Below are 21,369 nucleotides of genomic sequence, written 5' to 3'. Positions count from 1 at the left end.
AGCATTGTGAGCTCATCTTTGGTTGAGCCTCACTTGATTGATGCCAAGAATCTTCTGAGATATGTTTGTGGCACAATTACTAATGGGTTAAGATACACTACTGAAGATGTGAGACTACTTGGATATACTGATGCTCATTGGGCAGGGAGTGTGGTGGACTGTAAGAGCACTTCTGGGTGTTGTTTCACCTTGGGATCTGCTTCCATACCTTGGATGATCAGGAAGCATTAGTCGGTGGCTTTGAGCACCACCAAAGCAGAATATATTGCTACTAGCATGGCCTCTTGTGAGGCAGTCTGGTTGTGAAAGCTCTTTAGTGAGCTGTTTGGATTTACATTGGATACCGCTGTGATTCTCTGTAACAACTAGAGGTGGGATTCAATTATTGAGGAATCTCGTATTCGTAGATTGCTCCAGTGGATAGACATCATCTTGGATATGGTAAGTCAATGAGAAAGGAGGCTCCATCACATTAAGATGATGTACAAGTCGATACACCTTGTCAAAGCCTCGAGGAAAGATCTAATCTGTGATTTTCCCAAATGACTTGGAGTCGCCAAGAAACCCTTGTACAAGGGTCCTGCATGTTGCATACATTGAGCTTTGGGAGCTCTAAGGGCTTGCAGTTCTTAGTGGAGCAACATGCAACCACAGGGTGACTCACCCTCCCCTAGTGGTATGCACTAGAACAAAATGATTCGCTCTCTTGTGGGACAAGATGATTGACTCTCTTTTGGAATAGGATGATTTTATTTCCTGTGTAGCAGCATGATTAGTTCTCCTATGAGGCCTGGATTGATGTGTTCTCCATGGAAATTGTAGTAGGATTGATGTGTTCTCCTGTGAGAACTAGATTGATGTGTTCTCCATGGAGATTGTAGTAGGATTGATGTGGTCTCCTGTGAGGCCTAGATTGATGTGTTCTCCATGGCGGCCTGGATTGATGTGTTCTCCATGGCAATTGTAGCAGGATTGATGTGTTCTCCTATGAGGACAAGATTAATTAGTTCTCCTGTCAAGGCATCCTACCCATGTAGTCTAGGACTCATGGGAAGTACCTCTCATTTGATCAATGAGTAGGGAAATGAAGTTAGGGACCATAGTAGTACCGATAGATGCATCGTTGTATCTACCGTACTCCCTACACTAGGATGACCTCCATTGATCTGGGATCAATGATACTGGTATGGGACGAGTGGTAGGAGTTGTACTATACTATGACACTGACTTTGAGTCGGTTAAGACTGGTCTGGGACTAATGGTACATACTCTAAACTGACTTCGTGTCAGTGCAATACTGGTCTAGGACCAGTGAGAGTGGTACATACTATGACGCTGACTTCGAGTCGGCTGAGACTAGTCTGGGACTAGTGGTACACTCTCTGAGACTGTGATACTAGTCTGGGACCAGTGGTAGGAGTGGTACTTACTATGAAGCTGACTTCGGGTCAGTTGAGACTGGTCTGGGACTAGTGGTACGCACTCTAAGACTGAATTTGAGTCAGTGGAGGATGATATTGGTCTAGGACCAGTGGAGTTGTACTCAGCATGACGCTGACTTCAAGTTGATTGAGACTAGTCTACGACTAGTGGTACATACTCTGAGACTGACTTTGATTCAGTATGATACATCCTCAATCATTTCTTCTTCTTCATAATTCAAACAAAAGCAGAGCAGAATAGAAAAAAGCAGAGCAGCACATAACAGAGCAAAGTCATACATATCAGTACAGGGCAGAACAAGACAAAGCAAAATAGGCATAATAGAGTATAGCAAGGCAAGGGTCAAGCTGTATAGGGCAGTGCATTTGATGGATGAATAGTAACGACCGATAGACAGTTTGCAGATGAAGTTCTCCCTAGTTGAGAGGGAGTGTTAAAATTATCAACTAGGGCGAAACTTCATGTGGGTCATCTTATTCATGGCTGATAATATTTTTATTATATTCCTCTCGTCGAGAGGTGTAGGATTGATATAAAGATCATCCGATTCCGATAAGTATTCATGGAGATATGAATTTGTTTTGATTATGGAATTATTATCAAGACGATCTACAACTCATGTAGGCTCATAAGCCCAGCAGTCGCATATATTCAAACACCAACATTGTCTATAAATCCAGAAGGACTTCTCCTCATTTGGACTCACTCATCTCATCACATCTCTCTCTCTCTACTGTGCAGAAAAGAGTCTCTTCTCTACTATGCAGAAAAGGGTCTCTCCCTCACACATGTGAAGCTGGAAGCTACTGAAACTGAAGCTGCAACTACAGAAGTAAAGATTGACCTGCATGGACTAGAATATCTCCTCATCTGAACTGCAATTTAGGTTCATCTAAACCTCCTCCGAAAGCCGAAAATTTTGGTGGTGGAATCAAGCCGATCCGACGGTCGGTTTGTGAGATATCGTCTGCCCTAGTTTGAAGGAAGCTACTAAAACTGAAGCTGCAACTGCAGAAGTGAAGTTTGACTTGCGTGGACTAGAAGATCTCCTCATCTAAACTGCATTGTAGGTTCGTCTGAACCTCCTCTAGAAGCTGCAACTTTTGGTGGTGGAATCAAGCCGATCCGATGATTGGTTTGTGAGATATCGTTTGCCCTAGTTTGATGATGAAGCCGCTAATGTTGATGTTGATGATCTAGGGTTTGCTACTGCTGATATAAATCATATTTATTGTACTATGTCTGTCTGCTGAATTATTGAAGATAAAAGAAGATTTTTTTAAAGGGTTTCCCCACACATTGTGGGATTTGTCCCTGGTTAGCCACCACATCTTGTGCCTCTTGTCTTGGCTTGTTTTCTGTCGATCATTTAATGTTCTAACTGCACTTTACTTTATGAACATGTGATTGGTAATCTGTGGAATATAATTAGAAAAAAAAGTAAACTGTTATAAGCATAAAACATACCATAACTTAACAATATGTCACTGTGCTTGGACTGGTGCAAGATGAGGGTGTATAAGATAGATAAAACAATGGTAAAGGGTTATGATTTAGGAAGGGGAAAATGGCAAAAAGAGAGAAAATTAGGGGGCTAACATGGACTAGTAAACTTGGGTAAGTGTGTGAGGAGGGTGTTACAGAGTGGTATCAGAGGATGGTTCAACACTTGGACTAGATTGGAAGAATGTGTTTGTCTTGTATGCATCTAGGTTGTATATGTGCTTGTTATGTATGCATGGTAGTGGTCATTGCTAAAATTAAGTTGACATGTAGAAGTTTAAAATGTTGTTTCTGGGATGTGTTTTTCATGAATGTGTGTCGGTTGTATAAAAAAATTGTTATGCATGCGAGTGTCTATATGTTGTTATGCATGCATTCTCATGGTTATAGTATGCATGTATATTAAGTTAGACATGAATTGCGAGGTTATTGTATGTATTTTGTGTCATCATGATGTTGTTGGTTGTTATGATGCTAATGTGTTGGTTGAGATAGAGGAGTAGATGCAGATCATCAATGCGAGGTTTCAACATTGGACCTTGGGGTAAGAGCATATCATCATACAGGTTTGTATGGCGAATATGCACGTATGTTGGTTAATGGTTGATATAAGAATTAGGGTTCTGTACATGTCTGTCAGTCTATGTTTTTTTATGGTTATATATATAATAGATGTTAGTTAATTAGTGCGAACATATGTACATGCATCGACTAGCCATGAAGAATAGTAACATGTTGTTATATGCATTATGGTCATATGCATGATGGTTATGGTCACTGTACTTAGGATCTTAATGTTATATGTATTGTGCTAATTTGGATTGGTCAATGCGAGTGATTGTGGTTATGATACACATGTATGAGTCGATATAATTGTGATATTGTGTCACACTAAACTCAACTAACTTGGGAAGATGCGATAGCCTCCCGTGAGATACATTGAGATATGAGTTTGATTATGCCATCTATTTGGTGTTTGAGTGTTTGATTAAGTCATTTATTTGATTCATCTAACATGGTATGTTTATAGTTTTTTTTAATGTCTTATTAATTGCATGATATGAGCATGTTTCTGTAAGATTGCATGAAGGAATGATTTTGTTTTAAGATAGTTGTACTAACAAATTATGTGCTGAGATACATGATATGCACTTGAGTTCAGAGTAGGTGATAGTTTTAGCATTATGATTAATGATTGTGAGTTGATTGTTGACTTTGTCATGCATGGTAGTCTTGGTAAAGGTTGATTTCAAATTAATAGATATGATGTCTTAATGTTTGGAACGTGTGACTGACATGTGTGAACAGTTATAGAGAAACATGCTTGGTAATAGCATGATAAGGTAACAATTGATTTGTTTATATAACTAATAATTAGGTGACGTGACAGTACATAATAAGATTCAATTACAGCAAGGCAAGGTTAAAAGAAATGAATTGGGTGAGAATTCCTTTGGCTATGTTTGGAAACCACAATTCCAAATGAATGAGTGGTTTGCATGAATACAAGAATTCTTCTTAACCTAGATTTTATCTGGCATTATGTGGATATATGTTATATTCCTAAACACATATTGATAAGTGTAACAAGTGGTTTTCAGTTATGGTTGGATTCATTAAGGGAATGGAGTCCCTTGAGAGACGATATGTGTACAATTTTAGTTACAGGTCAGTGTGTTAGGTACAATAGGGTAACATAACCAATATATTGCTATAATTATTTATACATTGACATTTGTGTGATTATGGCAGTATGATGTAGGGGATTGCATGGAAAAAGAGGCTGCCATGAAATCTTGAAGAAGGATCAGGTTGGGATTTCCCTTGGAAACATTGGGAACCCATGGGGAATTAAGTCATGGAATTTGTTTCTAGTTTTGTGCTTTCATCATTTTGTGCTCTTTTTGGCTTGATTTGAAGTTTTGTTTATATCTAGTGTATGGCTATACCACCTTGTTTGTGGTGTCGTATTGTTATTGTTTTTTCATGGTGTTCTTCTTGTTTGTTTCTTGTTCTTTCCTATTATGTTTTGATGGTCTTGGGAATTTGTTGGGAAGGAGGAAGTTAATGGAGCTTGGGGAGAGCTGAATGAAACTTGACAGGTAATGTAAGACCTGTATGAAGCTCATTTCATGTATAAGGGTTGTTGAAGGCAAGAGTACGACAACTAGTTGGATTGGTTGGGTCCATTGAGGTAAATGGATGGGGGTAGGATAGTCATGAGAAAGGTAATCAGGAAAGGTAAAGTAAATGGATTTGACATGTCAAATGCCTTGGCTAAGTCGGGAATTTTTGTTCCCCATGTTGTGCAAGATGCACATGGATAAAAGGGGTTCTCTACTTGACCTTATGATATCTGGTAATTATGTTGTGATTATGATAATTCTAATGTCTCTATATGTATACATGTATGTATGTATCTATGTCGTTGTCTGATAGGGTCGTCAGAGATCATTACTTTTTTATGCTAATTTTTATATGTATGTATGTATGTCATTGTCTAATAGGGCCATCAAGGATCATGTTTGTGGAGGAATGATTTCTTATTTAGGTGAATGACATGAAGAAGTTCCTTGTCTTATGAGGAATGAAGTGGGAAGAATAGCCCTCAAAAATATATGAGGTTAGTATCATGTGGATATGAATTGATATTGTGATTATACTATGTCTATGTTATGGAAGGTAGTACTGAGGGGTACATCAATGGAATGAAAGCAGTGTGATTTGTGGCATGTTGGGACAAGTATGGATGGTGGAAAGACACTATAAGCAAGGTTTCCTGGTAGAGATAGTGTAGTCTTTGGATGTTCAATACTACTATTGTGTGTATGTTGTACATAATGTACATGTGATGTTGTATACATGTGTTGTTGCGTACATGTTAGTTATGCCGTTTTGTGTACATATGGTTCTATGCGCATGTTGGATATGTGGTGTTGTGTACATGTCATGCATGTAGTGTTGTGTACATGTTGTGCATGTGGTGTTGTGTACACATTGTGAAGGTGGTGGTGTGTAAATGATGGGCACATGGTGTTGTTGTACATATGGTATTGTGTATATATATTACACAGTTTTGTTATATACATGTGGTACTATGTTATGTGTAGTCCTTGTATCGTGACATGTGTATTCCTTGTGTTGTACTCAGTGTACACATACGTATTTTTTTGTACAGCGGGTGTAAGTGTATGTGTGGTGATGTATATTGTGTGTATGTGTACGTGATTGAAGAGGAGAGAAGGAACTAGGTGCTTGCTGAGTGTGGAAACCAATCTAGTGTGTGTATGGAAAGGACATAGGATAAAGGTAGAAGAAAATGATTGATTAAAGGATAAGTATCAATATTTTATTTCAGCTTTATTATGCATGTCATCTACGATTCTCATTTATGATGGTTATATGTGATATATGATTCTATTTTATGATGATTGCATGCGATTCATGATTTTGATCTATGATGGTTGTGTTTTGAGCTAACCGGATGTGATATGCTTATACATGATGATTTGGTCAAGAGATGGTTCGGCTTGTTGTGGTAGGAAGTGAACATAAGTGCAAGTGTGCCTTATTGATAGGACATCAATGAGGTATGATTTTGGTTTATTTCAATTCGTTTTGAATCTAATGGAAATTATGTTCTTGGTACAAGAAAGCATGGAATTTCTCAGACTGGGTGATTGAAACCAACTGCAGAAATTAGCAACGTCAGTTAAAGGAATTGGAATAGGCAGAAATATGTTGGTAAAGCACTTCAAGAGTGGGGAAATTGTGGGAGATTGGTGCCCAATAGTGTCCACTAATTTCCATGAGGATTCTATGAGTGTTATGATGGTTTCGAGGCAGGGATATGTCTTGGTTTTGGACCTTCTGATGTGAGGAAACCTTACCAAGGGAGGGGTCACTCGAGGGACTGTGTACCAGACAAGGGGATGCCCACTAAATTTGGAAGGTGTGTGGATGCATGGAAGGGGGTGACCAGATTAATCAAGGGACTATGTAGAAGAGAAGGGAAGGTCGGGCATGGATTTTTTTTGGTCATTAAAATTACGAGATGGAATCACATGCACATCCGAGTGTTCCCTAGAATAATGAGCTAGTAACTATTCACTTAGAGGAAATGTCGCCTAGGATTGTAGTGTTGGACATTGGATGCAACTTTCACTTTGACAGTGGATTCTGGAATTCTTGGGAAGGATGTGAATCTTAATATTACTTTGAGGGTGGAGGTGTGAGACTCTGCATTCACTTGTTGTTGATATGGGAATTTTATCCTTTATTTACTTGTTGAGAAAATGTGCATATGTGTATATGTGGTTATTATTGTAAATACCGTAATGAGTTGTGTTATAAAACTCCATAAAATGGTATGATTGTCATACCTTCAATAGTGGTCATTGTAAGTACTGCAATAACATGTGTGATAAAGCTCCATAGGAAATATGTTTTGTTTTCAGTAGTTTCCTGGATTATAGGTGTTATTGAACACCGAGGACAGTGTCCCCCCAAAGGGGAGGGTTCTGTAACAACCCCTGGTTGATTTCCATGTAAAAAAATATAAGACCAAGGTCATGGGACATGTATTCCAAGCTGAATGGTAAGAAAAACATCCTAGTGGGTGCTCATTTGGTTTATTATGGCTATGGAAATTGGCAAAGGCATGGAAAAGGAAAAGAGAGATTAATTGGCATTCTATTTATGAAAATAATGTAAAATATGAGAAAAGGAAGGTGAATGGTCCCACGTTGCATGTGAGGAGTAAATTTAAGAAAAATAATGGAAAATGACAAAAATAAAGGCCTCAAATAATAAAAAGGCTTTTGAGGATAAATTCATGGCATTTTGGAAATTTTTTGGTGGAGCTCTCATTCCATCCTCTCTCTCATACTCTTGGACAATTAAAATTTTTCTTGGAGCACTCTTGGAGGATTGTGGCATACTCTGGATTTGGAGCAAGAGAGAAAAGAAAAAATAGGAAAACATAAGAGGATAGAGGGATCAACAACTACAATGGGTTTTGATTGCAAGTACCAAGTTGTATGTATTATTTCCTTGCTAGTTTTGGCATGCACGACACATGCATGTGTTTTCTTGGTTGTGCTTTGTCGTTGGAAAAGAGGATTCCTTAGATTTACAATGGTTTTTCCTAGCCTTGCCATTTCCTGGATAGCCATGGTGTTGTGGCTTTTATCTTCTTTTTTTTCTGTTGGTGCTCATGTTCCTTATGGTCGTGGGTTGCATTATTAGTTCCTGGAAGTCTTCGTTGGACAAACACTCTACAAGCCCTATAAAAACTTGGTTTGAGTTACTAGTCCTAGAAGCCTTGGTTTGAAAAACTCTCTGGATCCCTTGGTGGGTTGAGTTACTAGTCTTGGAACATTGGTTGGATAAATGATCTAGAGCTCTGTAGCAACTATGGGTTGAGTGTTAGAAATACTAAGAGGGGGGTGAATCAATATTTCTTTTCAATTGTTAGTTTTACCAGTTAGATCACTTATATTTATAACACAAAATGAACAATAAGAATAAATGATTTTATTAATTTCTTCAATAAATCAGGTACAATATATGTAGGGATCCAACGCTAGGTGAAGACACCGATATTCAATCTCCTAAGCTCCAACATGTATTTTCCAAGCACCGACTTGGACTTCCAAGGCTCCAACCTTGTCAATTTTGAGGCACCAACCTCAAGGGCTCCAACCCTATAATTGGTTTAGGCTCTGACCTGGTTTCTTGAGGACTCTGATCCTCTAGGGCTCCAACCCTATCTTATCCAAGGTACCAACCTTGAGTTTAGGAGCACCAAATCCAAGGACACCAATACTATATTTGCCAAGCACCAACTTGGACTTTCCAAGGCACCAACCTTGTCAATTTTGAGGCACCAACCGCAAGGGCTCCAACCCTATAGCTTCACTTTGTCAAGGTATGTTTGGTTATACTTCATGTTTCCCAATGTTTTCTTCAACAAGCCCTATCAATCTTCAGCTACACCTTCACTTAGTCTCCATGTCACATCATCAATGACAACCTTGTTCTTCACTTGAAGGTGTCAACACTTTTCTTCATGTTACCCAAACAAAAATTATTCAAGGTCACCCCATAATAGCTTCAATGCATAATGGTCTTCAATGATCTCCACAAATCTTCAATATGTTGCTTCACAAAGTTCTCCAAATCTGTCCTATTCTATTCTCAATAGAAGACTTCAACAAGCCCTATTTTTCCAATCCCAATAAATCAGCACTTCGACCACAACAACTATGGTAGCTTCAACCATGGCAACTACGGAAGCTTAGAGCATGGCAACTATGACAACTTCAACCACGACAACTATGATAGCTTCGAACACAACAACTACGAAAACTTCAACCACAACAACTATGGCAGCTTCGACCATGGCAAATACGGAAGCTTCGAGCATGACAACTAGGGCGGTTTCGAACACGACAACTACAACAACTTCAACCATGGCAACTATGACAGCTTCGACCATGAAAACTACGGTAGCTTCGACCAAGATTTTATGCCCAAACAAAATCATCCTTTTTTTTCTTCCTAAACAATAGTCTTCTTGTTCTCCTCGGCCTTCTTTCTTCTCTTGTACTTCGTATCTCTAAATTGTTGCCTCAATTGCTGATCAAAATGAAGTGTTTAGATATCTATTTATAGAGATTTTGTTTATAATTGAAGGGGCAACATCTCTTTGAAGTGAGGCTGACTTGTATGACTGAGTGTAGGTCGACTCACTACTAGGAATAATTTCCTTAACATAAAAATTCAATATCTCACAAACTATTGGGCTTTTAAGGGCAAATAAATGCTCGTTAGAAACAGAAAAAAGTCATCTTTAAGATGGTCTAGGATCCATTTTTAAAGAAGGCCTCCAAGGCATCCAAAATAATTTTTCTTTGTGACTGTCCTTAAATTTTATGCATAAAAATTTTGGGACAGCATGAGGTATGTTTGGGACAATGTGGCTTCTTCATTGTTATCAATATCATCATAGGGTCATAGAGTCATTACGTAGGAGTGAAACATCCATGTAGCATGATGCATGAACAATGTCATGATATACTAGTGCAGTCATAGTGCAACATCATTATGATAACTCCAAAATATTCTTCCAACCATCAAATGATCTGCAACCATGTTATCAAGACCTCATCAAGTGCCATCATCAATTGTGGTCATTCATCAAGAATATGACATCATCAAATGTAGCCCTCCATATGTCATCAAGGGCTTCTAAATACTTGGCACTTGGCACTTCTTAAGACTTCTTCATTAGTGAATTGACATATTAATTGATGAAATTCTTATGAAACAAGAGTTATGACATCATCATTTGGAACCAAGGATCTGAACAATATTTTCCATCTCGGCTAGTACCATATTGACATCACTGACAACCTAGATTAACATTGAGTTACTAGTCTTGGATTCAGGTTGGAAAAAATGCTCTAGAGCCTTAGACAACTTGGGTAGAGACCGATATGGTGATGGTTAGTGATGTTCGACCGTGAGGTCGAATCATTGGTTAACGGTTGAGGTGGTTTTACCTCTGGAAGCCTTGTTTTGGTTTTATTTGGTTTATTCCATGAGATCCCACATTCATGCTTGGAATATGGCATGGGGGTGAGTGGCTAAAAAAAGATTTGGTTCAACCTAGTCTATGGTCGGGTGGTATGTGGAGGTCCGTAACTTGGTTGCCATTTTCATATGTTAATAAGAGGTATTTTCTATTTTGGTCTATAAGCTTATGTATTGATTATGATGGTGACATTATTTATGTGTTTCCATGGTTTATATGTTTGTTATTAGCTGGTTATATGTTGGTTATTATAGAAATTCCTTGCAAATTCAAACTTCTTATGTGATTTGCTAAAACAAAATACTTGAATCTACTCTACTCATCATCAAAAACAATTAATCGATTGAGAAATCATGAAGCATACAAATGAAAGAATTCAATAAACACATTACACAATTATTTCCTAGGGAAAGCCACTACTAAAAACCCATGTTATTTGTATATTACGTTAGTAAGAAAATATGAGAAGATTACAATGCTTTTCTCAAGCTTGAGAAACCTTTGCATTATTTATATCTATCTCAGTGCTTCCTAGAAAAGCCTATGACAATACTTAAACAATTTCTCGCTTTCCTAAGTACTTGTTTCCTTGAATTGTTACTTTGGGAATTATCCCCATATTAATTAGGGAATTTCCTCAATTGGAATTGTACAATTCTCATAGACCTTCCTCTGACTACATGCACCATCTTTATAATTTGGATGATTATACAACTAATAATACAATGTCCCTGAACTCGAATCTTATCTGGGTAACTCTCAGATCTTACATGCATGAGTTATTTATGAGTGAATCATCGTTTTATTGGTTGATGAATACAGGCAGCACCACACCACTAGACCTCCCACTAGTTCCTCCAACAGTTGGAAATAGTTTCTCTAAATTTAACTCAGTTAAACTAAATTAATTAATTACAACTCAAAATAAACTCAACCAGGGCTCCTATAAAGTAGGATACGCTCTACATGACTCAAGTTAGACCCTCAACTCGAATTAACTAATCCAACTAAGTCAAATTAACTTAGTTAACTAATACGAGTTGCATGTGATGTGGAATTACAATTTTATTCCTAATTTAATTCAAGGACAAAATTAAATCACGATCTTTCTTGATGCTATTTTCAACATTTCTTGTTGCAATTTTTAACACTCCCTCTCAACAAGAAAGGGATTCACATCTATCCCGATGTAGTACCTTTGGAATGTTCTGCATGCAACTCTTGCCACTGTTGTTGTTGCTATTGTAACATTTACATCCAAAAAACATCCAAACAAAATAAACCGAATCAACTGTGCCTCCAACTGTCTACTAGGAAAATATGTGTTGTTGTTGAATTTTCTACTGAGCCACTTGCTCTGTTGTCAACTCTACTCTGCACTCCTTAGTATCTTACTGACATTGATCCTCCTACTACTGAATACTATGGGAACACATAGCAAGGTAATGATCCATGAGACAAACACACCTCAATGGACCCTGCCCAATTTTCTGCAACTCTTGGGACTATTACTTCACATTGCCCCACCTCTCACTTCGAGGTATGGCTGCATGTTATCCCTCTGCCCACTTGGATCGAAGTTCCCCCCTATTGGAGGTCTCTACTAGAGTGGATGTCTCCACTCAACCTCCTCTCTGCTTCTCCAATTATGGTTGCTCGACAACTTGTTAAGGTTGCTTCTGAGGATTCATGTTGAGAAGTAATTCATGCTCCCTCTCAACCACCAAGTCTCTAGCCTTTGCCTTTCTCCTCAAGGATTTTCATGCATCTTGTACCTCAAGTGTCTAAGGAAAACCTTTCCTTTTCTAAATATCACATGGTAGCCATAGTCTTCCAATAAGATGACTAAAACAATATTCTTCTTTAGTCCTAAAACATACATCACATCTGTGAGTCCGAGAGGGGAGACAAACTTCCTCTGAAAAGTAATTGTACTGATATCGGTCATGCTATACCTCCCATAATCTCCAAACTCTATATTCTAAGAGATCTGTATTCCCCATCTGTTACAGGGAAAACTAGTGTCGATTCGAACTGCTAGTCCCACTCAGACAGGTAGCTATCTTAGAAACAAATAGTGAAAGCTTTTCAAGAGTTCCTTTAAGTGTGATAGATGGAAGAGAAGAATAGAGGACCAACCTAGATCTTTCACTTCGATCCTAGCTTGATTTCTCCTTTCCCTGATAGTATTTGCTACTCCTCTCCTACTTGTCCTGCTTCAAAGAGTACCTGTAGAGTCAAAGTAAAAATAAACTATCAAAGCATCTCTATCTATAACATCATAAACAACGCAGAATCAGAAACACATTGACCATACAATTGCATTCATAAACAATAAGATTCACAAATACAAGATCATATGGAGGAAAACTCAAAGAAATTTATTAATAGTAATGTAAGAGAGGATTACAACCCAGCTATCTGATCCAACATCATCCTCCCAGTTGTATAAGACTTCTTCACCTCATGAACAAGCAAATCACCCAACAATGCAATGTCTCTTCTCACCAAACCAACAACACTTCCTTACAAAATACAAAATTATAGCCTCTAGATCTATCAGATGAAGGATCCATCTATATATGTCTTGCAAGGGTGTGAGTTAGCTATGGGTTTTTGATTAGCGTCATTCCACTGATAGTTCTTGGTTCCACTTGGAGATTTCATGATCTCTTACTCATCCCTGGGCGAATTTAGAGAAGCAAGTGTCACAGGAGAAGTTTCTAGAAGATTCCATGATCATCCACCTTGCAAACTGTCTTTGCCATTTGTCTATTCTCATTCATCACACCCCACAGAAGACCATTTTAGTATGCATTGCACCTGGCTAGTTAGGAAGTCGGTATGCATCACACCTTGTACATGGAGTAGTCTGTATGGTCCAGTTTTGATGAGTTCTGAGTAGTTTTTCAGGTGGAACTTCTGGGAAATGATGTAATGAGTTGACATGATCCTTTAGGGTATGAAGAAACACTTTTAGGGACTTGAGGAGTCCTTATTTTATGGACATATGAGTTTGGGGTTGCAGTGCCCAAATATGTCTATAACAGATGCCCCCTAAAGCATGAAGTCGTAAATCTTCTGATGTCGGGTGAAATGATTTATTCATGAGGATCTGAGGTATTCGAATTGGAAGGTGACCTGTATAAGATACAATACAATACATCATCATCATATTATTTTCATGATCTAGCAGAGGTGGGCATTCCCATGCTCAGCTTTATAAATTCATTTTCATGTACACATGACAGACAATCGTCTGTTGTTGCAAAGTGGTGATTCTTCGCATGAAGAGTCATATTCCCTGGCTTAGATGACTATATGTGCAGCTTCTGTGTACAATTGATGTCTTTATTTTCCTAAATACATCGCAACCCGGATGGATGAAACTAGATCTGGGGTCTTCAAAACTCGTACAATATTCGCTCGATGTACAAGTCGATCCATGTGAAAGTATGTTCTGAATTCGAACATGGAAAGACATCGCCTGCTTACCAGCCAATGATGTAAGCTGTTAACAAACGCGAGAGGAATCATCGATAATGATGACGACCCTCAAGGTACTACAGTACAATTCACATGTTGTGAATGTATGAGCCGATGTCAAACACCACGCAAAGTCTTTCGGTGAAGGCCATTGATGTAAAACTGTCGTCGGAAGTGAGAAACTTGCCATTGAGGCATGCAATCTTGAAAGCAATGAAAGGGTTGTTTCGAAGTCAACTTCTTGGATAATGAATTGATGTCGACAGGAAGTGACTTGTCATAGGAGGGCCTTGATGTATCCCACATCTACGACGTGAAATGGAGCAAATGATTTTTGTGGAGGTGAAAACGATCTGATGATATGAGGTTTAGAAATGGCGGTCATGAAAAATGAAGAGTGGATGTAATGGAGTGGAGGAGGTGTTTGCTGGATGGTGAATTCTCTGAATGACTTCTCTTGAACATATTGGCAACACTGATATAGACTAGTAGCGTTAACCCGATGGATGGCACGGTGGACCAATGGTGACAGTGAATGGAAACCCAACCCAACTCAATCACAGTGATGAGTGAAAGTGTCATGTTCAAGAGCGACTTGCTACCAATAGAGTTCTTCAAGTTTTCTTCCCATTTTTCCCCAGTCATTGCTGACTAGTACCTCTTTATTTTTGACAAGCTTGAGGAGGATAACATATGCTTGGTTTATAATTTGCCCTTTGGGCAAACCTATCGCTTTGTGTTTAGCGAGCCTAGCGTTAGTGAGAGTCATTCTTGTCTGGGTGGACAAGTTTGTTGCTATTGTTTTAACGAGTTTAATGACAAAGATAACTTGGTCCTTTTCTTGTATAGAGAGTCTGAAAATGGATGAAAAGGAGACTCCAACTGTCCTTTTTCATGGCATAATCCTTAAGTCGAAAAAGTGTAAAATAATACGAAAGGGATGACTTTTCAATAGATTTTACGAGCCAACAAAGACAAGCGCTCAATGTTTTGTTTAAGAATCCCTCAAGTCCAAAAAGATTAAAATATATGAGAGGGATAGCATTCCCCTTTAACGAGATGGGAAGGCTAATAGCTCAACAATCTTTTATATTTAACAAGTCTAAAAAGAGTTTAAAAGAGGCTCATTTTTTAGGAACGAGTGATATTTCGAGGTATCAGCTGGTTCCAGGTGAGTTTGGAACTTCTCAAAACATGGCAGTGTGAAGACGGTGGCAATTAGAATCACTCGTCATAGATGTTCCTCAAAATGGTAAACAATCAAGTGGAAGCGTATGGTTGGCCAAATGAAATGAAGGTTACGGAAGGAATACAACCAAAGTTCAAAAGGGCAGATAGCAAAGCGATCACAAAAGGTTATCTACCAAAGGCGGGTTTATTTTTTAATAAGCTTGAACCTTGTGCCAACATGTGCTCAGTGTAGGTTGATTTTTTAATGAGCTTGAACCTTATGGGAACATTGCTCTTTCCAGTCTTTTGATAATGTCTCTTCGTTGATTTATTATTTAATGAGCTTGATCACTACTATAACATGTGCTCATGACCTTTTTATCAAATCTAGAAATGATCGAGCTACAAGGTTAAAGGGTTAAGAACCTACAAACTAAGAAAATCAAGGGTCGCTTTTCACTTGCATGCAAAGGTTTGCATGCCCCCAGGTCTTTTAGTAAAAGGAGAATTTCCAAGTTATCAAATGAAAGTCCTATGGTTAGGCAGGATTGTTTCTGTTGGGAGACAAAAACTCTTCCTTTGCGATGCCCATCGAAATAGACAAAGGCGATTGTTGTGAGCTTCCAATCAGATAACGTACGAAGGTGAATGCTGTGAGCTTCCATTCACAATCATACAAAGGAAATAATCATGTCAGACTAATTACATAACCTATATGGGAATGTTATTCAGTCCAAGTATTATGCCCTACCAAGAAAATCTCTCTTTCCCTCCAGGTTCGCCTGCCGAAGAAGACTAGGGTGCATGAACCCTAATCTTTATCACATTCATCGAACTACCCACGGTAATTAAGTGGATGGGATGAAGATGGAAGAGTTGTTGATGTGAAGAGACCATTTAGGGATGATGGTTGATTTATAGCTATGTTTGAACTGGGAAATGAAAGTTGGTCGACAAGCTATACCAGTTTGCCTTCATGTGGAAAACACATCACTTGAAAGAATGTGGAGACAATAGCTTCCATGCTATATATATAATCACGTCCAAGGAGTAGATTGTAATCTAGTGGACCTTGGACTACCATCATGTTCAAATGAACGGTTTTCTTTCTCAAAGTTATAGGCAACTTTGGAAGGATCCCTAATGGTTGACTAGTTCCTTTGTTGAAGCCCGAAAAATTTTGTTTTTCAGGCAAAACCGATGGTGAACCAAGCGCTTTCCAAGAAGTTGAGGAAAGGATACTCATTGAAGCCCCTTCATCTATGATTGTACTAGACAAGATCATTTTGTAAACCTGTACTATGATTCGGAATGGTACATTAGATGGATGGCGAGGTTTCGCTAGTTGATTCCAGTCAAAGAAAACTACCAGACTGCTCGGAGGAGGTACCAGATAAATGTCCGGATAAGATTCATGAACTGGGGGGACCTCTCCTTGTTCTCAAGGAATGAGTGGATTGCCCCCAAGTTCATAAGTTTCATGAACTAGGGGGGTCTCTTCCTGTTGTGAAGGAATGGTCGAATTTCCCCCAAGTTCATTAGACTCTATATCGACAAAAATAATTTGAACGATGTCGTTCTCATCCTCTTTGGAAGCTAGATCATATGAAGGTGGATTTTCTGAAGGCAACACCAGGTCGACTACCATCTTGACCAGTTGACTTTGATTTGGTATGGACTCAGAATTTTCACTTTCAATGATAGGTGGTTCAATCGACAATTGAGTTATGTCAATCGAGTTTTCAACTAGTGAAGGACTTGGTAAGAGTTTCTTGTATCCAGGTGGAAGTTGTTGTGGTGAAGCAGGACAGTTATCCAAAATGCTTTTGGCTTCATCTAGAAAAGACAATGGTAAAGAGTGTGATCACCTTCACATATCCTACATGGAATTCTAAATTTTCCTTTCTGTCGATTGACTTCGTTTTCACTAGTTGATGGTGCACTGTCAACCTAACTATCAGGGGTTGATGACACTGCATGGTGCAATCGGGGAGACCATTATTTCAACTTCCATGGGATGCAAGGGCAATCTCGATGGTAATGGTTCTCCATGCAAATTGTGCATGGGGTTTTTGGTTTGGAAACTTTAGTGTGTGGATTTTCACTAGACGATGCTTTGGTGTTCCCCTGTTTAGCTGGCTTCTTCTTCTTCTCCTTCCCTTTATTTTTCTTCTAAATTAATTTGTTTTAGTGTCACTACTTTCACCAAGCAAAGAGGAATAAGGGGAAGGAGAAACAAATGAAGTAGAAGGGAAAGGGGTAACTTCAGTATCATCTAGTTGCTGATTAGATAGTTGAGGAATTGCGGTGTTTTGAACGACAGAGGTCGAGAAAAGCCAAACTAGGAGGCCGATTGTGATTCTTGGAAGGGACAATGTAGCCATATATGGAGAACCAATATCTCCCCAAGAGGAGAAAGGACTAAGATTCCCACCAAGGGGGATTCCTTGATTGGTAGACTCCATTATCTCAACCTCAGATCAACGTAGGAACAAGGATGTTATTCCATTTAAAATAAATTTTAAACACACTTGGATGCAACTTGCTTTTTCAATTTTTAAGAGTCAAGAAAAAGCTAAAGGTGACTCTAGTTGCCTTCAATTTTTAATGATCCTGAAGTGACAAGTGCTGAGATGGACCTTTTCTTTCAAGGAGTTGAAAAAGGAACAAAAGTGACTGCTCTAGAAGTCTAGCTAGAGGGTTTACCGAATCAATCGTAAAATTGAAAAATACACCTTGGTGATAAATGATAGAGAAATTACCAAGGACTTATGTACAGTATTCAATCTTTTCGAATGTTGTGTTCAGTGCAGTACGATTGATAGGGCGGCAGACACGGCTTCCTAAGGATAAAGGATGATAGCCTATTGTGGTCTCCCAATATATACACGACGGTACGGGGAGCACAAGTCCGTACTGGCACTTGTTATATCAAAGAGGAGGAATCACCCAACATGCAATGAAAACGATAGTTACTAGGTTTTACGACATTGAAACATGTCTCTAACCTAGACTTCTAGATGTGTTGCATTAGATTCCAAAGCATTTTTATGTTTGTTGAGGTTTATTTTATGGTTGATCTTGCTTAGAAGTTTTTCTTTCAAGGTTCACCACGTGATGTAGATTTGAAATTCCTAAATATGCAATCTAAAATGATAAACAATCATTTATGTTCTTTTAGCAATGAAAATCCTAGCAGATAACGATTTTTCTTTCAGCCCAGAGCATAGAGCACACACTAAATGCACTTTCCTAAATCAAAACAAGCAGTCAAAATGCAGATGCACATGCATGTATTTGTTTTCCACTTTCTTAATGTGTGAATGACAAAAGGAATGCTAAGTCTAGATCTGAACTATTTTCTTTCAAAGTGATAGCACTAAAAATTTTCTCTTTTCAAAATGAAAGGAAGACTAAGACGACACTTTTCGATTTCAAATTTAAAACTGTTTTCGACACTTGAAATACTAATAATTTCAAAATCAAGTACAATGACAAAAGTACCATCAACTATTTGGAAGAGGAAGACTTTACAACACTCTTATTTTGATTCAGAATGACAATTATGAAACTTGCATCAAAGACAACAATTCGATTAGGCTACTTTCAACAAAGGAGGATTGCAAATGATTGACAAATACACAAAAATATTTACAATTCCTAACTGATGGAGGCTGAAATGATGTGAAGGAAGATGGTTATAGCAAGAAGGTACTAATCATGAATAATAAAACTACTGAATAAAGCTGAAAACAGAGAGAAAAAAACCAAATTTCAGAGAAGAAAACACAGTTTACTCAATCATCGCACCTGCGACACAGGGAAACAAGGATGCATCTCACTTACTACACACGGGAGGTTCGATGCATCTAGGTTTCACAGTTCAGATAGTGCGATGGGCCAGGGAGTGAAACTGAGCTTGGTTTTTGCTCAAAACTTGTAGCTAAGTTCAGTGATTTAGGTTGAGTAATGATGTACAATAAACACAAAGTATAAGGGTAGGATCTGATGAGGTTCTGAGCTACCACAAGGGAATTTAGGATGCTTTTCAAGTCAGATTTTTAGTTCATAAACCAACCGAGAGATTGACTAAAGCAACATTTATCTACTTCGCAATTGCATAGCAAAGGCATTTCGAATGCTAGCTAGCTAACTCCAGGCTCCATTTGTAGTTTATAAAGCAAACAATAAACAAATAAAAAAAACTATTCGTTCCCTGGCGGAGTCACCGTTGTGTTCTAGGGAAAACTAGTGTTGATTTGAACTGCTAGTCCCACTAAGATGGGTAGCTATCTTAGAAACAAACAATGAAAGCTTTTCAAGAGTTCCTTTAAGTGTGATAGATGGAAGAGAAGAATAGAAGACCAACCTGGATCTTTCACTTCGATCCTAGCTTGATTTCTCCTTTCCCTAATAGTACTTGCTACTCCTCTCCTACTTGTCTTGCTTCAAAGAGTACCTGTAGAGTCAAAGTAACAGAAAACTATCGAAGCATCTCTATCTATAACATCATAAACAATGCAGAACCAGAAACACATTGACCATACAATTGCATTCATAAACAATAAGATTCACAAATACAAGATCATATGGAGGAAAACTCAAAGAAATTTATTAATAGTAATGTAAGAGAGGATTACAACCCAGCTGTTTGATCCAGCATCATTCTCCCAGTTGTAGAAGCCCTCTTCACCTCATGAACAAGAAAATCACTCAACAATGCAATGTCTCTTCTCGCCAAACCAACATCACTTCCTTACAAAATAAAAAATTCCAACCTGTAGATCTCTCAGATGAGGGATCCACATATAGATGTCTTGCAAGGGTGTGATTCAGCTCTAGGTTTTTGATTAGTGTCATTCCACTGATAGTTCTTGGTTCCACTTGGAGATTTCATGATCTCTTACTCATCCCTGGGCGAATTCAGAGAAGCAAGTGTCACAAGAGAAGTTTTTGGAAGATTCCATGATCATCCACCTTGAAAACTATCTTTGCCATTTGTCTATTCCCACTCATCACACCCCATAGAAAGCCATTTTAGTATGCATCACACCTGGCTAGTTAGGCAGTCAGTATGCATTGCACCTTGTCCATGGAGCAGTCTGTATGGTCCAGTTTTGACTAGTTCTGAGTAGTTTTTCAGGTGAAACTTCTGGGAAATGATGAAATCAGCTGACCATGATCCTTTAGAGTATGAAGCAACACTTTTAGGGACTTAAGGAGTCCTTAGTTTATGGACATATGATTTTGGGGTTGTAGTGCCCAAATATGTCTATAACATTTTCATATGGAATGAGGCACCGCTATCGAGATACCACATGCTTCCCATTACAGTGCTTGCCATGCATGCAATGAGAGTGAAATCAAGTTCAAATTATGAAGTTATAACTTCACTTGTTGTTGCTACTATAGTCTCCTTATTTTTTCCTTTATTCGATGTACATCTCATGGCATAGTTCCCAAACTCATGACAGTGAAGACACTTGATGTTGGACAAGTCTTTCTTCTTTCCCTCCTCGCCTTGGGACTTCTTTCCCTTGGCTTTATTTTCTTTTCTGACTAATGAAAAATCCTTTTCCACTTCTTTGGATGAGGTGCCATATTTGGTGTTCCAATGAATCTCTTCTTGCACCAAGTCAGACCACAAACATTCCTATTCTGGTAGTTTCTCCCTCCCATTTACTGAATCCTGGTATCTATGCCAGCTCTTGGGAAGGCCTAGAAGTTCTAGGCTAACTAGATCATCTTTACCAACTACAACACCAACAATTCCAAGCTCATCACAACATTGGGTGAACTTGGTCAAGTATTTTGGTATTTTTTCGCCCGTCTCCATCCTGATTTTTCAGAGCTTGTCCTTTGGTGCCAGCTTTCTATGCTCACTATTATTTTGAAATAGGTCTGTCTAGGCCTTCCACATTTCATGTGGAGTCTCCTGAAAATGGATTTTTGAGACAATATGATGTTGAACTCCTTCTGGGATAATCCTTCTCGCCTTTGCAACACATTTTCTCCACTCTGCCAGATCTTTAGCATCAGTTGTTGGAGGCTTAGGAATATATTTGTCTATGAATTCCTTAAGCTTGTTGTCTTGAAACACTACCTCCATATTTTCCTTCCAAGAAATATTGTTCGAACTATCCTCAAGGGCATATTCGAGTATCAATATG

Source organism: Pinus tabuliformis, chromosome 7 (assembly GCF_031772625.1).
Source record: "Pinus tabuliformis cultivar Carrire ecotype Pingquan chromosome 7, CPIR1, whole genome shotgun sequence".
In the NCBI taxonomy this organism is placed as follows: domain Eukaryota; kingdom Viridiplantae; phylum Streptophyta; class Pinopsida; order Pinales; family Pinaceae; genus Pinus; species Pinus tabuliformis.
This window is presented reverse-complemented; position numbering follows the sequence as displayed.